Below are 20,035 nucleotides of genomic sequence, written 5' to 3'. Positions count from 1 at the left end.
AGCAAGAATATCCTTGAGCTCATTTATCCTTATGGGCTCTGCTCCAGTCATACTCCCACACCCTGATTTTCAACAGCGTGAGTCAAGCAGGAGTTAAGACAAAAAGAAACAGTCCTGTCCTAGACAGGAGTGGAAGAAGCTCCCCAAAACCAGTTTCTGGCACCAGAAGGTCAGTTTAACAGTGACCAGAAACTTTGGAATGGAGAAAAGGTGAAATTAGTAGAAACTCAAGTATCCTGTAATCCCACGATATAAGACACTGTAAAATGAGGATAACATCTGCCAAAGACATGCAGACACTGATGTGAAGAGGTGCAGCATCCTGTGTGAAGCCAGCGAGCCCTCACTATGTCTCATAGCATGGCAAAGCTTCCCTAACATTCATGAAATGCTGGGAGAGCCTCAGAGGAAAGATGATATTGGACAGCAAAGCAGCATTGTTCACCAGTGTTGGAATTAAGGCTGCATGCGAACAGCAAAGTAGATGGAATAGAAAATGTCAAAGGCTCAAAAAAACTGCAAACTGCAAGATTCATAAAGGGAGCAGCTGCTTTCCCCCTTCCCCCTTCTTCCCACCACGCTCAGATGTAATAACTTTCCCCAGTTCCGTGGCTCTCACGTAGCTAATGCTGTGTTCAGTTGCTGGATTCTTTACAGATGCAATGCATTAGCAAAGCCTGCCAGTCGGCATCCTGTTTTTCCAATCACTCTTCTGAAACTCCTCCACTTTTCTCAGAGGTTTTATCAGAAAGATGTTCCTCTGAAACATTTCAGCGAGGGGATCTGACAGCTCTTCAAACACCAGCTGAAATTCATTTGTTTTCCGCTGCTTCCTGTTTTTACAAGTTCATTAGTGTTTCACCAAGATAGACTCAAGATTAGGGACTTTTACCAGCCATGCTGGATCCCTGACACATAAAGTCATGGGAGACTGTCTGAACCTCCACGTTGCATGCATAATCACAGAAATGCATGGCCTGTATGCAGAAGTGAACATACAGACAGTTACACAGCAAAACCATGTGTGTCAGCTCTGGGCATGTAGAAATCCCCTGGACTGTCCAAGATATCGGGGAATGCGCAGCCATGACGTGCAAACACATCCACACACATCCCTAGGAAAAGCAAAGGCCCCGTTGTGGGCAGCCTGACACTGAGCCTTTCTCTTTTAGTGGAATTTCTGAGGCCAACAAAGTAAATAAGCGCCTGAAGTATCTCAGCTGTGGTCCATAGGTCAGGGCTGCTCTCAGGACAAGCAGGAGGCAGAGCATGTACAGATACATTCCTGAGGACTCACAGGGGCTGAGTGTTGCAGCTCCATGAAGAAGGCACTGTGTGTGCTCAAGCATCCAGGCTTTTAGCATTATCTGTCTGGCACATTAATATGCTAATTGTAAGAGAAGAAACGTGGAACTAATTCCATGTATCATTCATGTGAAAGCATATAGGTAGCAGTAAGATAGGGTTGTATCAAAACAGACATAATCACATTATTTTTGATGTATTCTAGAACAGGAGTACAGAGTATGTTCTCCTATTTAAATAGGTTAACAGGCTGTTTAGTTACAACAGCAGCAAGAAAATTGAAATCTATTTCTAATTTACACACAGAAACTGCTTTCTCCTGTGTCCCTGAAATGCAGCTGGACAGCTTCTTATAAATTGCAGTTGTGAAGCAAAGACTAAGGAGCAAGAGAGACAGTTTTCAGATTAGTAAATCTGTTTATTTCAAAGTCATAAAACACCATTTTGTTGCTAATAATGATGATTTAACAGTTGGCTCTTAAACTGTCTGCCTTCTGTTTAGTTTTTATTACTACTTTCTCAAAATCTCCCATAATTGATCAATTCAGAAATTACGAGAAAAGAAAAAAAAAGGTGAAGGGAAGCATGTCTGCTTTGGTCTAATGATTTTAAACAGGCCTGATGTGTCAGCCAACAGAACGTGCTGTTGATATAATCATGAAAGGTACTGGGTACCTTACTGTACTCCAACATTAAACTAAATCTGTATGATCCAGGAGCTGGAGCTTTCTGCTTGACTGCTAAGAAAATGTCAAATAACATCATACTTTTTTAAGTGGGTTCTGAGGCTGGTGATGATTTACAGTCAAATGTTTATGATAGAATCAAAAAGCCTTTTTTTGGTTTGCTTTTGTTGCAGGTCAACTTCTATGATTTCAGAGCTTCATCATGTGAATAAGAGCAGCCTCACTTTAAAAATGGTTCCCTGGATGACCAAAATATCAAATCCCTTTAAAATTGTCCTGAGCCCTTAACAGCATAGAACCATTATTAACTTATTGCCAGAGACTATAAAAGAGAATATTATTGCTTGGTTACACACTGTATTTGTTGTTTTGTCTTCTTTTTATAAGAAAAGTAAAGTGACTGCCGCATATCCTTCCACTTTGGAACTGTTTACCATTTCATACTATTATTAAAATTATTATTTATTTTTAATGACTAATGAATATTATTATGTAGCTCAAGATTACTACAGTATTTGGTGTCTCTTTGTGTTCCCTCTAAGGTCTTTTGACCTGCCAAACAGAGCTGAAAACATAATCAGGTGTTTTCATGCTATTTCATGCTATACTGCTCTCCCCCTGGCTGAACCAGCACTGCTGCAGGAGTCTTTTATTTGATGTTTCACCTTCACCTTTCAAGGTTTTGCTGAGACCACCACAAAAGGACACTGGAGGGAAAAGTATTAAGTAAACCAGCAGAGGTTTCCTAGGCTGTGGGGAGAAGGCTTGTGGCCAGCTCAAGCAATGGGGAAAGGTGCAGATCATCACCAAGATTTATCATAAAAGATAACAACCACCCTCACGTGTCAGTGGGAAGGTTTTTTTCATCTGACATCACTGAAGATTTTACCCTGACAGCACAGTCACATAGCAAAGAAACAAAGAGGTCTTTGACACCCCACAAGCCCTACAAGAATATTGGTGGGTTTGTTGGTCATCTGTGCAGTAAAAAACCTGCATGTGTCTGCAAAGGAAATAGCAAACCTGACCTTCCTACCTGTTGCCTTTGTTTAGCTCTAGCCAAAATACTTTATTATTCATGACCTACATAATACAAGTAGCATGTTAGAATCTATACAGGCAGGTGGAGAAGAAACTAATACCAGAGGAAGCTAAGTTCACTGTTTACCTGTTCCTGGCTTTTTAGGAAGGTCTTTACAGAAACAGTGGGATTCCCATAACTCAAAGGATAGGATGTGCTGCCTTTTGCAGAATCTACCAGCGTGAGAAAAAAATAGCCTTCAGTGCTGAAGGGGGAGATCAAAAACTGTTCTCAAGTCAGATTGTAAAGATAAAACTCTACCTGGCAGTTTCATCAGTTCATTAGCTGTTATAAATGAGCAATGTATCATATTTACTTGAATATAATCTTTTTCAGTCTCCCAGGCTCATAAGAAATAAGTGTCACCTTGGGGCTGGTATCCTTGAATCTGAGCAAAACCAACAGAAACACGGGGGAAGGGGAAGGAGAATGGTAGAATTAGAAATGATAGTAAAGTTAGCATGTTTGGAAATGATTTCTACTGTTTCCCTTTGAAAATCCCCAGATATTTAATGTGGAGTCTTATGAGTGTATAAATTACCTTTTGGAAGGAATGGGTTTTAATGATGTGCTTGACAGAGGGGAAGCACAGGGGCACAGGAGAAGCCACCTGGGACCAGAGCACAGCGTGACTTCAAAGAAAAAAGCCAAGAGCTGAGAGTAGGAAAATTCATCAGGCAACTTGGCCAAGGCAGCGGAAGGCAGTGGAAAGAGATGAGAGAATGGAGACAAGCTCGAGTAGATCTTCCTTCCTCATTGTTTTTCTGCTGCTACTGACCCCTCCATCTCCTCTCCCTCTAAGCAGCCAAGGCAAGGTGAGACCGTCTGGCGTCTGCAGCCCAATCTCCTGCCCCCCCCAACAGCATCTGGGAATCCACATTCCTAATGGAGTTTCCAGATGTTCATGCCATTCTGGTGTTTGTGTCATTCTGGATCTGCTCCTTCAGTTCTGATGTCCTGTGTGTCAGCCCTGGCATTGAACATGCATCAAAACTTCACTACAGCAGAAAGCACCGGAATCTCAGCTAGAGGAAAGCCTGAGGCAGGCAGTGATGACTGAGCCTTCATTACTGGTGTTCACACCAGTAGAACTGTCTCAGAGACAGGCACAGATGTGCTGAAGCATCTAAGGGGTCTAACACCCCATTTCCATACAGCCTTTATTTAATGCTGGTTAACTTTCAGTGCACACACCTCAGTTATCACTACCGGCATGTGCATTGCCAGGAAGAGTTTCACAACAAAATGAGGTAAATCAACACATAAAATACCAGGAGGAATAACTTCACCACTTTGTTGGAGAAAATTCCATCTAATAGGTCACTTGCACCTGCACCTTCCATGCTGTAATAGCAAAGTTATTCCACAACATGATATTGTAGGGATCCTTCCCAACTTTGCACCTGCACTGCTTAAGCCAGAGCTTCTCCAAGACAGACCATAGCTCTGACATGGCCATAATTAACATTTACTGGATTTAAAACCAGAATGATTACAAATTTGTTTCTTCAGACTTAGGAATATTTCCTGCAAGTGTCATTCAGGTGGATGTTCCCATACAGACATTTTCAGGATTGTTTTGCTCATAATCTTCCTGCTCTCAGGGTACTGCTTTGACAACAGGTTTGCAGTAGATGCTGCTCAGAAGGCGGGGTTTTTTTGAAGCCTGGGAACAATGCAATATCTCACTATCTACTAAAAGAGAATAATGTATCAACATTATTCTGGCCATCTGAAAAATTGCAACATGGTTCTCTGCAGCTACTCTAAAAAGTCTGTGCTGCTCTAGTAAAAACTTGACCATATCGCAAAGAAGTATTAAATAAAGGAGGATTAAAATCTAAAACACAGTAGCCATTTCACAAACTCCTGAGCCACAAGTGCCACTTCTGTAGTTTAAATTAATCCCCTTGGAAAGTGGATCGAGCCAAGTTGCACAAAGGCACTTTAGTACAGAGGAACATCCACTCTGGGATTTAACACAGAACAGTTACAGTGCCTAAAACATACCCCCAGACTTACTCTGTACTAACTTCCTGCTCAGATAAGCCCCAAGAGTTGAACTTTTTGCTCCTGATTTCCCCTGTGAAGCTGTGCAAAACCCAGGGTGGTGAGTGCACGTGCCTTAGAGAACAGGGGTCAGAACTAGAGAATCTATTCCATTGTTTTCTCGCTTGTATGAGCAAAAAAGAAAAAAGTTCCCTTAAATTCCCAGGCAAAGAGGAAAGTAACTTGGCAAACAGACTTCTTCTGAGTTCTTTTACTGGAAAGATTTATATTTTGCTCACCACAAATATACGGAGCAGACGTATAGCACACTGCGTACATGCCTGTGCTCCTTGTAGCAGAAGGTTTTGGCAGTCCTTTCTAATGTGAGGCTTAGAAAAACTCACACTGCTGAGGGCAACCTGGCCATTGTAAAAGCCAAACCCAGCTTTTAACTAGATATATTAGAGATTTAGGCAGTTGTGATTTTAGGCCAGAAGGTACTACTGATCACCCAATCTAATCCCCTGCACAACATGAGCCATAGGGCTTCTCTAAATTAAATTCCACACTGAGTCCAATAGCTGCAGATGAATTCAACTATCTTTCAGAAAGCCATCCAACTTCAATAGAAAAGTTTCCAGTAATGGAGAACATACCAGATCACAGAATACCATCTGTCCAGGATTTCTTGGACAGCCTCACTGCATGTGTGGTGTTTGCACCCATACAGCAATCCAGACACTTCCAGAGAGCTCCAAGCCTGCTGTTCTCATGCAGAAGTTACTGCAGCCCATGCCCCTCAGAAATCAACCTGCCTTTGCATAGGAGCTGCTACCTACCTAAAATCCCTACACAAATGCAGCCAACCCCCAGATCAAAAAGAATTAGGGGAAATTCCCTCTTGGTGCCCTGTAGGGGACCCTCAGAAGAACAGAAGTACAGAGTACCCAAATCACAGCCCCTAGTGCTTCTAAAAGGAAATTATCCTACCTGTTAAAAGCACCTTAGAGCTACCTTGAGGAAAGGCAAGTAAAGCCAGAAAGAGAAACAAAACCCTTGCCATGGTAAAAGAGTTCTGACAAAGCCCCTGACCTCCTTTCTTCATTTCTTTTTAAAGCTGTTTCTTTCACAAAGAGTCTCATCTGCATAGGACAGATAAGGCCCTTCAGCTGCCCCATCCCTCTTCTCAGCTCTGAGCAGACTTTCTCCCCAGAGGAACAGTGTTAACCTTTTCTCTACTGACCTACTGAGCTAATTTATTCTTTGAGGTCTGGGGCACATAGAAAGTGTCATGAAGACTTGCAAGGAGTCAGCTGAAAGCAGAAATAAAATCACTGCTTCTTGAGACTATGGCAATCTTGCTGGTTGCAATTGCTGGTGGCAATAAATTTTGCAAATTAAGGTGCATTTGTCTGTATTGTGGGTTACTGAAAGGAGGGAATTTCAACTGCATAATGATGATTTAATTTGTTCTGCACTTCGTCATGCCAAATTTTAGTGCCTCTCTTGAGACTTCATGTTCTGTCTCGAAAGCAAAGACCTAATTATTGTTGAGCTTTACCTGTTTCATACAGTTCCTCAAAAGTTTGACAGCACAACAATCACCAGGCTTTTTAAAATGCCTGGTGATCACGAGGACTCTAATTCTGAGGGCTCAGCCCATTCAGTGTTTTCAAGCAGAGTCCAGCACACACCTTCTGAAATGTAGTCATTTTTCAAGTATTTCCAGCTGGTCAAGGGAGTCAGTTCAGGTGTGTCTCCCTGAGTGTCCTTAAGATATTTAGTTCAAGGAGGGGTGGTTCCAATGCTGCTGGTATTGGCATGAAGCTGCCCTCTGTGGGAATGGTTCTGAGCTCTCAGTGAGGGTGGAGTGACAGCAGCCAGCTTTTGAAGAGCTGGCTTTTCAACAGCCCCTTTCCCCTTCACACCCGGCCTGCACCCGCCCCAGAGAACCCTTCTGGTTTGTTAATTCTCGGTTTTTAGAGCACTCTTGATGGTTACCAGGATGCAGGCGTTTTAGCCAGTGCAAAGAAGTAGCATAGCTAATTTAACTAATACAAAAATAAATGCAGAGCCCTATCATACACAATGATTGTGCTTTAGCCTAATGCACTCAGAAAAGTCTTCTAAAAACATTGCTAAGTAAAAGTTATATTATATGCTTTAGATTGAAGCAATATTAGGGATATGGACAGGAGAGCAACCATGTTTTTTTTCTCTCCTTTTATCTTGTGTTTAGAAACAGAATTTTACAGGCCAACCAGCCAGCTGGTGCAACATCCATTATTTACTCCTGTTGGACTGGGAATCTCAACAAGACCCAGCACCAGCAACCTGACACTGGCAGTGTAGAGTAGAGGCAAGAAAGATGCTCCCCAATGTCCCCAGCAGACTGTTCCTGCTGTCTCAGACAGATGAAGAGCACTGCATGTTGCTCTTCTTTGGAAAGTAAGAAAAAAGAAAGTCTATTTATTTATTTATCCAGCAGCATCTTAGAAGATTCAATGCCTGCTCAGTGGGCCTGATTTTCCATTGCTGCTCTGTAAGACACAATTTATTACACCCATGCTGCACAATTTCTGTAGTGATTAAAATGTTGTTGTTTTATATTATAGTAGCATAGAATCATTTAGGTTGGAAAAGGTCTTTAAGATCATCTGTAAGTCCAACTGTAAAAAAATGTGGCAACAAGATACTCACAAAGACATCAAATCCCTCCCTAGTTACACAAGCTTCTCCAGTTTTAGCTAAGAATTCATCTTCACCCCTACTCGAATATTTGCCATTTGCATCTCAACTTTTAGGACACATGGATTTTTGCCATTCACTTTCCTGAGCTCAGTTCCATAAACAACTTCCAGTATAACAGCACAGACTGCACAGCCTTCAGGTATAAGATAAATGAAGCAAAATAAAAGTAGAAGATGGTATAAAAAAGTAGTTGCTTGTGCACAGAACACTGTTGTTTGTTTTCAGGGTTGGTTTTCTTTTTTTAAGAGAGAGAGACTTCTGGGCAGGGAGAAGCTGAGTCCATCTGGTGCCATAGCACAAGTTTAAAATCTCATTTACACACTCCTGATGGAGGAAGAGAATTGAGCGTACAATACCCTCCATGCCAGTGGAAATCATGGACTTCTGTTTTAACCTTACCATGGGTGGGCCTGGCCCTGCAGCTGGGCAGGAATCACAGAGCAGGAACTGCATCCTACAGGGCAATTTGTGTGAGCTGCAAGAGAGCATTGCTGGCACCAGGAATCCAAGGATCCAAACATGCTGCCCAAATTCTTCCTCTTGTTCCAAGCCCATCCCATCCATGCAAGGTCCAAACCATTGCTGGTCACAACCACACTTAGGTGTTTTCATTTCTGAAATGCAGCGGTTTTATTTAAAAGCAGAATTAGCCTGAGAAGAGAGGGAAATTCAGCTTCTAGACAAAAACCTTGCATTCACTCACCTAGGTGAGTCCTAAAGGATCCTCAAAAGTTAACAACCATAATTCCACTCTCCATATACTAAATTCATATGTAATTGTTTGCACTTCTGAAAAAATGGCTGGGATTCCAAAAACATCTAAAACAGGCTGCTTTGGGAAGATGTCTGTAAGAAGCAGAAATCAGAAACCACAAGCATATCCCTCCAATGTATAGCATGTTAACGAACACATACACCCAAGGAGCTCAAGAGTGAAGATTCTCTTTTTTTTTTTTTTCACCCTAGACATTTTGCCTCCCAGCCCCCACCTCACACAGGTTTTCTTGCAGAATGTGTCATTTGGGACCAGCTTTGGGTATTTAAAACATTTATAGGGGGAGAAAGACAGATTGATGCCTTTAGTGCAGCCTGCACTCATCAGGTCTAAAGACAGGTCAGGGAGATGACAGGAATACTAAGCTTAAGGTGACGGGCTTGGCGCCACGCTACATTTAAGCTGAGACTGAGAGTCCAGAATTTCTGGACATCATAAAGAATCTATTATCATTGTGGTCACTTTCAGCAACGCTGGTTTCATTACCATCTGTCTTCATCCACCGATGCTTAGGGAATAAATATTAAATATGGAACTTTTCCTGGACTCAAGTCACAGAAGGCAGAAGGCAAAGCCATTCTCTGGTAATACGATCTTGGACCACCTTCGAGTAGGTGGAGGAAGAGAAAGAAATCAGATAAGATCATTAGCTCTGTCGAGTTGAAAATAAGGGTTCAGTTTTCAGTTGAGCAATAATTCTCTTTTCAAGGTGGGCAATATTTAAGCAATCATCCCTAGAAAATTGGTCATTACCACTGGCTAATAACCGATTTGTTAGTTAATAGCCCAAGGTGAAACCAAGGGCACTAAATGCTCTGGCAAACCACCACTGACTGCAGTATTAACAGATTTCAAGGGCATCATTGCTATTATAAACCATGTTCATTGATTTATAACAACACTAATATGTTTTATAAAAGAGCGATGCAGTGTTCTGGAAAAATTAATCATTTCTTGCCAACCCACAGCTGACTGTCCACTGCTCACAGTCCTGCAGTGAACTGGATACCATCACATTTTGTTCTCTTTAGGCTGAGGAGTACAAGAAATGAGCTAGAGGAAGATGGGGAAAGGGAAGATTCTCATCCAGAACTGGGCATGTATATCCATGTGGTCTTGATGAGGAGATGTGTGATTGCCAGTCAAGAGCCATTCATAGGTGGCATCTCCTTCCAAAAAGCTTTCACGGTTATGCCCCAAAAACCAAAATGGACAAGAGGCTCAGATACACATTCACACCACAAATTACTGTGTTCTGCTGAATTATGAGCCCAGCACACACAAGCTCCAGGCAGCATCATATGTGACATAATTTGGCCCCACTTGACCTTAGGGAAAGGCACTGACATTAAACTGGGCTCCTTTGCTGCTGGAGCAAGCCAGGAGTGCACACAGGATATTACTGGAGCTCAGCTGATGGGTTGTGTCTGAAATGAAGTGACCACAGCTCTGGCACACCACTGAATTCGGAGACTCTGCAACTGAAGATGGCAGCTATCACAAAGCTAATAAAAGCAGAGCCCAGACCTGTCCACACAACACAGAGGGCTGGATGGAAAAACCTGCAGCTTCTACTTGGCCTGTGTAGCAGTTCCTCCAGCAGCATCCTTCCCACGTCACCCCACAGGGCTGTGGGTGTCACACATGTGCATGTACTGCTTATTACTTACTATTCTTTACCAGCAGCTGAAAGGGATCTGCAGACCTGTGCAAACATCCTGCCTGTGTGCACTTGACTCTAGTGAGAAAGGTGAGGAATTTCAAGAAAAACACTTTGTAGGAGTTTTGCCTCTTGCATTACCACCTGGCATGCTGGGAATTCCAAGTGCCTGGTTGCAGGCCTGGTTGAGTCTTGACAGGACTCACTCAGAAAGAACAGCGGTTAAAAGAAAAAACACACAACTTTCTGTTAATCATTCTCTGCTGGGAAAAAGCAAGATTTTCCTAATTGCTGTAGTACTTGAGCTGAGGCTAGTCAACTCACATATGAAAATTTCGAGCAGGTCTATTCCTCATTTAGAAGGATACTGAGAGTTCATTCATCCCTTCTGTTTGTAAATCTGTTCTTTTTGCCAACAATGCCCCTCAAGCCTGAAGGAACCTCCATGCTTTCAAGGGCAGGACATGGCAGTTCATGCACGCTTTCCCCAGCTGTAGCATGAAAGACTCAAAGAGAAAACTTGCAGGTGCTGGAGCTCAGCTTCCAGATGGCCAAGAAACCCCCTACGATCACCAGTGATGTAGCACTCTTTAAGCAGCTGAAGTTCTTGAAGCTTTCCTAGAGCTGCAGCTGGGACACCCAGCTCCCCAGTGCACTTAGATACTCCTAATACTTCAGCAGGAAGTTGGTACCTAAATTCCATTAAGTTCTGGAGCAAAGTCTTCAAGCAGGGAAGGACTTTACAATCTCTGCCTGTTGTTTCCCAAAGGAAATTGAATCTGAACCCAGCTCGGTCTAAAGAGACCAAGAGACGAGGTAGATCTACTGTGTGTACATACCTGCCTGTATATCGATTAATCATAATAAGAATCTGGTGTGGACATTTCAACCCAGTAATTTTAATGGAAATGAGGCTCTAAATCTGTATTATCACACCAAGAAAAATGGAGCTATTTTCACATCTCGGTTGCCTAATGGACTAGACACACATTTTCCTTTGTCTTGGGGAATGAGCTGCAAGTGACAGGCTCTCCCCTGGTTGTTAATGATGTTTTCTTCTGTTGCCTGGCCCATGTCAGCCTGCTTGGCACAGCTGCCGTGAGAAGCACCACATTCTGCCCCAGAGCAGTTGGTGCACACGTGGGCAGTGTGCAAGCACAGATGCACACCTTGGTGAGCAACCCCTTCTACTTCTGAAATGACAATTCCTGGTGACCTGAAATTTCACATAAATGCAGCTGTGAACATTTACCTCATGCAATAGTTAAGGGCCCCATTACTTTTTCAGAGGTGAGTTTTTCCACACAAAAAACCCACCCTGTTGATCTCATAGTAAAGACTGAGCAGAAACCAAGTCAGAGTTTTGGGATCTGCCCCAGTTTCACCAGGCACTGGAAATGTGTTTCCATGTATTACACAGGCTCACTCTAAGATACGTTCTGAAGCTGGCCCTGCCCAACAGACCCAATAAAGATTGTCGACTGCAATAAAACTTCTTTGACAAGTTAGGAAGAACAATTGGAAACATAAATTCCTGCTGTGGATCCAGCACCTCGGCAAACATTTACTGCTTTTTTTTTTTTCTTTCCCACAGGAAAAAAAAAAGAGAGAAAGAAAGAAAGAAAAATGACAAAGAATTAGCTGTACGTTTGTGGTTTATTGGTTTTCCTAGAATTTACTGTGATGCCAGAAATTAATTTATGAATAATAGCAAGCATGGGATCACAACGAACTTCATGTGAAGAAAAAAAACACCTAAAGAATGTTCCAGTTGGCAGGAAAAAGCCCCTGCGTCAATTTGAATGCCAAAAAAGGAGGGTAAATCTCGCATACCAGCTTTGGAAATCATTAGGGGTTTGTAAATTATGAGACAATGTTACATTGTCTTCCCAAACATTTTTTCCCATTTACTTCTCTGTGTGCCTAAGCTCACAGTGTCCTGGAATTTTATTGCTTTATGGCCACCGATATGCAGAGATTTGGGAAAACGTCACTTTTTCTTTTTCCCCAACAGTTGTTCTTTCTTTTTCTTTGAATGGAGATCATTATGTGTTACTCATTCCCGTGTCTCTTTGACAAGACTCATTACTTATGTTTATCATAAAAAGATGCTCCATATTACTGTCATATGGTTTCAGGATTTGTTATTAAAATGTTGCAGAGTCCGGAAATGGCGAAAAACAAAGACCAGTTTTATTTGGCATTTTTGGGACAGTCTTTTATAGCCAAGCTCCTCCCTTGTTGCTTCAATACAAGCATCTCTAAGGTTTAAAATAGAAAAATTAATTTTGCAGAGAGGAATAAAATATTGAACAAGTCTCATCTAGGAAATCAGGTAAAAAATCAGACGATACATACAGGAGGTTACATTAGTCGTAGCCCTCTCCACACTAGCATTGGCTAATACACAGAATTGTCCATGGTTTAGAGCTGGTTATATCTCTCAAGTGCCAGGAGGAGCATTTCTTCATCAGGAGGAGGGATTTTATGACTGGTAGCTCAGCAGAGAGAGGAGCAGCTGGAAGGTGCTGCTTTAACCAGTTTAGAGAACACAGAGGTAAATCAGTGACACCTGAGGGAGTAGGACTGGAAGTCATGTGCATGAAAGGACTTTGCAGCTATAAGGACAATCCTCCATCCCACAGCCAGAAAAATGCCACACACTGTGAGATCCTAAAGGAAGAGGGAATACAGCCTCCTTCATTTTTCCTTCAACCTAGCAAATTCCTCCCAGACAAAAGCTCTCCCATCGATGTGTAGTTACAGAAGCACTGGAAGCTGCCAGAGTGTTGCACAACAATGCACTCGAGAAAAACTTGGGGAAGACACAAGAATCTCCCAAGTGCTGGTGTGTGAGTTGTGGGGACGTGGAGAAGGAAAGGCTGGCCAGACAGAGTCCACAGTCAGCTCCTGCATGGCCGAGTATCCACTCCAATTGCACCTGGTCAGGACTCTGATACTGGCACAGACACTGAAATGACCATTGTGTACAGCAGGTTCTCTAGCCATTAATATAATATTTTCTTTACCTTATTCTTAGCCAGGGTTTAGGCAGATTTTCACTATCAAAGTTATAATCCATTTATTAAAACAGAGCGTTCTCAAGAATTCTCAGATATGGCTACATGCCAGTAAATGCAATATTAATATGATTTTTAAGACAATCATGTTCCTAATCTCTAGGAAAAACTGGAATAGTAACATCTTGACCATGTAGATGCCAGTATAATAAACATTTCCAGTTCTTGGAGAAAATTTAAATTGTTCTAAACATAAAAATGTGAAAAGGAAAATCAACATTTTTGAAGTGTATTTCATTCTGAATTTTGAAGAAAACTAAAAACTTCAAACTTTCTGTTGAAACAGTCCTCATTTATGTTGCATAACCATGTTTTCTGTCAGAAAGGTCAAAATGTGTCCACACTGTATTTCCTTTTAATTTAATTCATATGTTATAAGAAATCACATTGAAATTGAAATGAAACATTTTGACCCTTTTGGAATTAAAGGTCCTTTCTTATCAAATGAAGCATTTCAGTCTTGCGTAAGTGAATTTTGAAAAATCTTCTCATATAAATGTTGATGAAGCTGTTACACTTGTGAAAATATTTGAGTTTTGTTAAATGGATATTTTCCAGTGGACTAATTCTAGTGCACTTGCCACACAGAAATATCTTTCAGAGTTAGACAGACATAAAAGTGAAGTCCTTCTTCTATAAAAGCAAAAAGTACCCAGTGCCTCTGGTAACTGTTAATTTGAGAGATGTTTGAATATATTCTCCAAAACAAGAAGATTTGTACTAGCCAGCAAAATAGAAAACTAGTTAGGTTTTGCAGAAGTCTGACAGCAACCTCCAAATTACAGCACACAAAAACCACCTTGTAAAGCTCCCACACTGCAAAATCTTCAGCAAAAGATCTTAGGTTACTTCTGCAAAACCTTCTGCATACGGCCAAATACCAGCTTGGCATGCACAAGGCCAGGTAAAAACCAGAGAGATTTCAAGCTCCACAAGGGCTGTGCCAGAGAGATTCCAGCTCATGAATCAAAATTAGGTTTCAGAGGCTCGTAGCCGGTGAATCCCGCAGCAGCTCTGCGGATGGCTGCTCGAGAAGCCGGGAGTGCTAATGAACAGAGAGCACAGTTAACACTTCCTGCATTGGAAGTAAATGACAGAGGTGGTTTATCTTATTGTTTCCAATGGGTGCATTTGACAGGAGTTCAGCTGGAGCAGAGGAAGAAAAGAGAAAAAAAAAGAAAAATGTTAAGTCTGGACCAAAATAATAATGACTGAGAATCGCAGCACTTCCCTTTCAAGTAGCTCCAAAGGAACTGTCATCCTTAACAGGGATACATCTTATCAGGAGTGGAGTGACAGCTATATAGGTGGCTGTAGTTATAAATGCTGGCTATAGAGTCACCGGAGTATAAAAAACACATTGGGAGGATGTTTTCATTACACATTTGCTTTTGTCTTCCTTTGTCAGGTTAGTGTTGCATTTGCTCTGTTGTGTAGTAGCAGTGGCTTTATTGATTTGTGTTTTTTATACTGTAAACGCTCCTGGTCAGGGGCTGTCATCATTGCTTGGCATGACTACTTTCTGTATCATACTTAGCATGAAATATATCAATAAAAATGGGGGAGCTCCCAGAGGATTCAGCTGTGGAGTGCTGAGCATGTCCCTGACACATCTCACCTCAGGATCCACAAAATAAGGATTCACAAAGGAATTCAAAAAGAACATTTTGCTCTGTGTTCTTTTCTGAATGTATCTGCTCCTCTGTGCATATGGACAGGCACTGGCATTTGGGAAAAAAGGAGTCATGATTACATCAGCTTTTCTTTAACCTTCGACTCTAAGAATTATAAGTTTTTTAAAGATAGAGATAGATAAAGATGCAGAAATAGAGAGGTTTCTAAAATCCCAGGACCCTGGAGATTAATTTTTAAGAAAAAAGATCCATTAGCACAAGAGTACTACTAACATAATGGAAGCCAGCAATGATCTGTTCGGGGCTTCCCTTATGAATCCTCCTTAGAGAAACTTTTCATCTTTACTATTTCCTCATGACCCAGTTCAGGATTTTTGCTGTGATCCTCTGGGGGCCTTTATGCCACTGCTACTTGTCTAATTTGGGTCCTGAGTCAGCAAGATACTTTACATCTCTGCCTGGTAGCCCCACTGGCTGTACTGGGATTACTCCCATCTTTAAAAGTAATATCTTGCTAAATTGAAATAACATGCCCTACTTAAAATCCCATCAACCAGAAAGTGCTGGGTCCAAACCCCAAAACCATCAGGTATCTTTAAGCAACTGCAACTATCTAAGAAGGCTCATGTGATCAGCCAGAACTCAGGAATCTTGTGTCACCAGCTGTATGCAAGAAATGTATACATTTTAGTCTATCACTTTTCACTTTCAGGTCCTTGGGGTACAGAGGATGACAATATTTCTCTGCCAAACAGAAGAAGAGGTCTCAACTGCTTTTAATTTAAGAGATTTCAATCCAGTTATTTGTTAGAGTGATGGAAGGGTAATGGAGCAATCCTGTTTTACCCAGATGAATTTCCCATGACAAATGATATTGGCTCATCATCTGTGGTCCTGATTGAATTCCAGCATTTTCCTTGCTCCAAAGCATGGATAGGGCTGTAAAGAGCTGTTGTTTTCCTTGGGACATTTGTTTCCAATTTTGCAAACACTGAGAATGTGGTTATTTTTGTAGCGCTGTTATGAAAGCCTGGCATTTTCTTCTTCATGTTGGAGTTAATTATAAATCATTGGAGTTGCACTGCCCACAACAAAGTTCTCAGACCCAGAAACCGAATCACTGCTGATCACTGCTCTCCCACCCCTGCTCTCTCTCTCACTGTCAGTTGCTCTTTGAGGAAGGGAGGGGGCGTTATTTTAAGATGTTTTTATTGGCTTCGGAATATAAAGTGTCAGTTCCAAGGTCTTTTTTTCCCAGAGCAAGATAAACTCCTCTGGGCAATATATCATGGGGCTTTCGCATAACTTGACAGGACCTCACATTTAAATGCCTTTGCAATACCATATCTGATGACTTATGGGAGGACTGCAGTTTTTCAGGGGATGTATCATCAAAAGCCCCTTTCAGTAGCATTGGGCTTAGTCCCAGGTTTGTTTCTTTAACACTTTCAATAGCCACTTTTCTTCCTTTAAAAAAAAAGAAAGAAAGGCAAGAAAAAGAAGCACATGAGAGCCCACAAGCACACTCATACACACACGTGCATGAGCTAAATCACCACAGCCTGACTGTGCATGATCCTAGGCTGGAGCTCTGTGTTTGTTTGGGGGGTTGTAATTGCTCTGGTGGTGGTGTTGTTGTTTTAAATTAACAGCTTAGCTCTTTTGTGAGTTTTGCTGTTGATTTAGGTTCAAGCATGTTCTTTAAAGCAGATTAAGCCCGAAAATTCAGGTCAGAGGATCACATCAAGTTCTGTTAAAGGAAATTTGTTAAAGCTCCCCTCCCACTAACCTACTTAGTGTCAGGTCTGATTCGAAAGTAGGGCACTTATAAGTGTAAAGAGTTTAATCAGGTTTCCTTTTTTTCATTAGAAAAGATGAAAATCCAGCCTCTCTTTAAAATAAACTGCTCTATTTTCATTTGAGTCTTGGTAAAGGCATTTGTGTTCATTCCTTAGGATGAATGCATTTGCAGGAGCTGTTTCCTGCAGACTCGTGAAAGGGGATTGTCTCTGGAAACAAAATAATCATATTTAACTTAATTGTGCCCTTGTTCAGCAAAGCACTTAAACACAAGTATAAATCTAATCTTACTCAAGACAAGACTTATATAAGCACTTCAACCTGAAGTGCTTAATTTCCAGTGGAGTCAATGGAGCATTCCAAAATCATGACTCAGGTCCTAGAATCATTAGACTGGCATGACACCGGGAAAAAAAAAGCATCCCTAGATGTTATTTTTTTGCCTGTCACTATGCTGGCTAGAAAATTTTTTAAAAATAAGGCTTCTTCCTTCAATCTTAGTGACACACTTAACTTCACGATTTTTTTCCTGAATTAGAGCCATGAGGCATGTCAGTACATTGCAGTATAAAGTCCCCTCAAAGGAAGATCTTTCCAAGGCCTGAGAAATCCCTGTGTCACCAGAAGATGAATGCAGTAGGATAAAGAGATGTTGGCAGAAGACTTCACTGGAGGTGGGGTCAGAGACCAGAACCATTACATGGAGGTTACCATGTAGCACAATCCCCAGTGGTGATTGTAGAAAAAAAAAAAACCCACCACCTCAGGTTTTTAGACTGTAGAGTGGCTGGGGATAATTTACAAATCCTTCCACTGCCTCCTTTAAAATAAAAGGGAATCAATGTTGAATGCAAATACCAGAACAAAATGCACATCTACAAATGGTGCATTAAGTCCCCTTTCATTTAAATAAACAGCTCTGTGTTTGTGAAGAGGAAAGACAAAAGACTTATCTATTTTGCAGTTTCAGGTGTACTGGTACTAAAATACACCTTCTGGTAAATGAGCCCGTCAACTCGCATGCATTGTATATTAAGGAAATAATATATTCAGTGTTAAATTACTTCCTGGCATAATGTGTGGAATCCTATTTCTGGCCATACAGCTGCATGTTCATTTACACCAATGGGCATATTGGCCTTAATTCTGCTATTCAGCAGGCTCAGTTATTCCTATTTTAAAAGCTCAAACTCATGACAATAAACCTGTGGTTGAAGTAGTTATGTCTTTTCCTCACTTTTCCACGAGCCTAAGACATTTAATATTCGAGGCAACTCCAATAAACTGTTTGCATCTGGGGTAAATCAGCCTGATTCCAGGGAAGACAAAAATGCAGTGGCAAATCCCTCTAGCTGAGAATCTGGCCTACAGTGCCTGCAACTTCTCTAGAGAGGCTAATGGGGAAAATGCCTGTCATTTTGTGGCTTCTTTCTCTCCACAAACACATTTAAGACAAGTTTGGTCAATTATCCCCATGTCTCCTATATCCATTTAGTGTAATTCCTATTAAGTGCAGTTCCACCTACAGCACTAATGGGAGAAATACTGATCAACCACAGGTCCCTCTTTGCTATATTTAGTGAAGGCAAACGCTTGTGATTCCAGTGCATTGGCAGGGGAATGAGATCGTTATAGGCTGCAGCATTTCCATTTGACTTCCCAGGAGGATAGACCAGCATGGGTGAAATTCAGAAACCTGCTTCTGCACACATACAAATAATAACAGGCCTAAGTGACTGAGGGCTCTGCAGTCACAACATGCTGGAAGCCATGAAGCTGCGCTGAACTAGCACTAAACCAGGCACCAAGAAAGCTCAGTTCAACTTCTGCCACCATTCCTGTTGTGTGACCCTAAGCAAGCTGCTTCATCACTTTGTGGCTTTCTACCTTATTCCTTACCGTCTTTGTTTTCTCTCTTTGCAGCAAGAACCAGCCCCAGCCTGGAGTGTGTTTTCAGTGAGTCACACCTTGGTCTGAGTGCTCTCTTTAGCTTCCCCCTCAGCTTTGCCTGTCAGGCAGTGGTTTCCAGGCTGCCTGTCAGCTGCCACCATACACAGTGGCCCAGCAGAGAGGGCAATGGGTGTTGTTTGCCCTCAGGGGCACGTTACTGCCCTGTCTGCAGGCTCTGCATGTCCACCCAGGGAAATGTGGTCCTGTCTCACAGTGCTCTGGGCCACCACCCTTTCTGTAGACCCTAGTGCCTGATTTCCCCGTGGCTCTCTGGGCTGAGACACTTTGGGATCACTTTTCTGATGCTGACTGGAGAGCTATAGTGGCAAATTGAGGGAGAGTTTTTGATGAAGAATCAACATGCAGTTGAGTTTGTTCCTCCTTGGTATGAACCCTGGCATAATCAAAAGCACAGCTTGTGATTTGACCTTACATGTTTGAGCACAAGTCTCAGACAAGAATCTGCCTGGAGGCTCTGTGGCAGAAAGAAGAATGATCTGGCTGCACCCCACACAGCCCCCACAATGAGAAGCAAACCAGCCACCCCAAGACTCCTGATATCATTAGGTCTGCTATGTTGTAAGTTCTGCCGTAAGTGCAAATAAATACGAATAGTGACTCAAACAACAGTCAATTAAATGTGTGCTTGCAGCTTGGGATATTTAAAAAGCTTTGTAGAGGTCAGCACTCAGGCACATGTGCACATCCGCCTCCAAAAATGGCTTTTTATTGGGCAGGAAGAGGATGTAACAGATAAGCATGCAAAATCAAGCCAGTGAGCAGGAGGGAAAGAGATAAGGAATCAGACCTCTAGAAAGGAACGCAATGAACCTTGTTTTCAAAATTTGTCCCTGTATCTTTAGGCCTGGACGGGCTGTTCACACAGACGCCAGGATCCTGCACACTCATCCTGCTGCAGAGCCCAGAGCACAGAATGGAAATGTGGCAACACAAAATACCAACCTGGGCACATCTTCTGCTGGGAGCACAGGTAGCATGATTCCCAGGAATCACGGACATGCACAGTCACCCAACCTTAGATATCTATTCTCCTTCATTCTTCACATGTTTAAAATTGAATTGGCTCCAAAATTGTTGGGGAGGGGGAGAATAGACAAGAAGAAAGTCTGTACAGGTCCTACTTCTCCAGGAAATTAGTCTTAGATAAGGGCTGGAAAGGGTCTCAAAAGATCACCTAGATTGTCTGGCTGCCCCAAGGCAGGAGCAGCTCTGCCTACATCAGTCTTGACAGATGTTTGTCTGCCTTGTATCAGGCATCGAACACTGGCTTGGGAGTGTGCCCAGGAGATGAGAAAACTAGCAA

Source organism: Prinia subflava, chromosome 16 (assembly GCF_021018805.1).
Source record: "Prinia subflava isolate CZ2003 ecotype Zambia chromosome 16, Cam_Psub_1.2, whole genome shotgun sequence".
NCBI lineage: Eukaryota > Metazoa > Chordata > Aves > Passeriformes > Cisticolidae > Prinia > Prinia subflava.
The sequence above is the reverse complement of the archived record's forward strand: the minus strand, read 5'-3'. Positions refer to the sequence as shown.